This window comes from Lolium perenne, chromosome 7 (assembly GCF_019359855.2).
Source record: "Lolium perenne isolate Kyuss_39 chromosome 7, Kyuss_2.0, whole genome shotgun sequence".
Taxonomy (NCBI): Eukaryota; Viridiplantae; Streptophyta; class Magnoliopsida; order Poales; family Poaceae; genus Lolium; species Lolium perenne.
This window is the reverse complement of record NC_067250.2, coordinates 89,048,321-89,049,828: the sequence shown is the minus strand read 5'-3', so window position 1 is coordinate 89,049,828 and position 1,508 is coordinate 89,048,321.

Here is a 1,508-nt window from a genome sequence, read left to right as displayed (position 1 = left end):
AGCATTGAGCAGAAGTATTACCTTGATTCTTTGCATTTGAATCAATACAATGAAAATTTTGAGCTAAGAGCATCTCCAATAGGCGCGCTAAAAGTCGGCGCGCTATACCTCCGTTTCGCCGCGCGGTAAACGCATGGCGCGCGCTGGGCCAGATTTTGCCCGCCGGACGCGCTAAAATGCAGCGCCTGCGCGATCGGTAAAAATGGTCCTCCACCGGGCGCGCCAAAATACAGCGCGCGCGGGCGCGGAAAACAACTTCCTACACTACTATGCATCTCACAAGATCAAACACTCACATATAAATCATGAATAAATGGACACAAAGTGCAACACACATCACATAGTTCAAGAACGACACACAAAATGACATAGTTCAACAACGACACACGATATATGGTTCGAATGGACAAAGTGGAACACACAATTTGCATATGACAAATGCATATCACACTTGCGCATTTTCCAAATCAACACCTTCTTCTTCTTCTTCCTCGTCATCTTGGGTTGAAGGAGGAATAGTAGCATTCATGGAAGACAAGAAGCCTCCCGGTGGTGCTCCCATAGTCCCATACACACCACTCACCGAGCCTCCTATAGTTCCTCCAAACACTCCTCCATAGCTTGGTCCTCCCATGCCGGCCATGGCTCCATAGCCTCCCATGCCGGCCATGTCTCCCATGGCGGGCATGGGCATGCTTCCCATGCCGGCCATGCCTCCCATGGCAGGCATGGGCATGCTTCCCATGCCGGTCATGCCTCCCATGCCTCCTTCAAACGTCGGCATGCCTCCTCCAAACATGCCTACTCCAAACATTCTGGTCGTGGGTGTGTTCATGTTGGCCATTGATGTGTGCAGTTGACACACGTCCGTTGGGAACCCCAAGAGGAAGGTGTGATGCGTACAGCAGTGAGTTTTCCCTCAGTGTGAAACCAAGGTTATCGAACCAGTAGGAGTCAAGGAACACGTGAAGGTTGTTGGTGACGGAGTGTAGTGCGGCCCAACACCAGGGATTCCGGCGCCAACGTGGAACCTGCCGACAAGGTATTAACTTGTCAATGCCTACGGATTGTAGACTAGGGTTTAGTTAGATGTAGAGGGCAAGTAGATCTCGAAGGTTTCAGCCGAAAAGTACTCGATGAATATAAAACTAGGGTTGTGTTGACAGTAGATTCGATGCTTTCTTTGTCCCTTGACTCCCCCTTATATAGGAGGCGGAGCCGAGGGATTCGTGATATACAAGTTTACAGAGTCTGGGAGGGTTTCTAATCCATCCCGCAAGATTACAAACGATGACTCCTATTACAACTCTAGTTTTCCTTAATAGTATATTGGGCTTCCAAATCTTCTTATTCTTCGGGTCATGGGCCTTCAGTAAACCCCGGGTACCATATTCGGCAGGCCCATTGGGGATGCCTATGTCAGTAGCCCCCGAGATTTTGCTTGAATCGCAGAATCAGGGAAAATCTCCACTGTTTATATTTACTCTATAACTTTAAACTTCTCTATA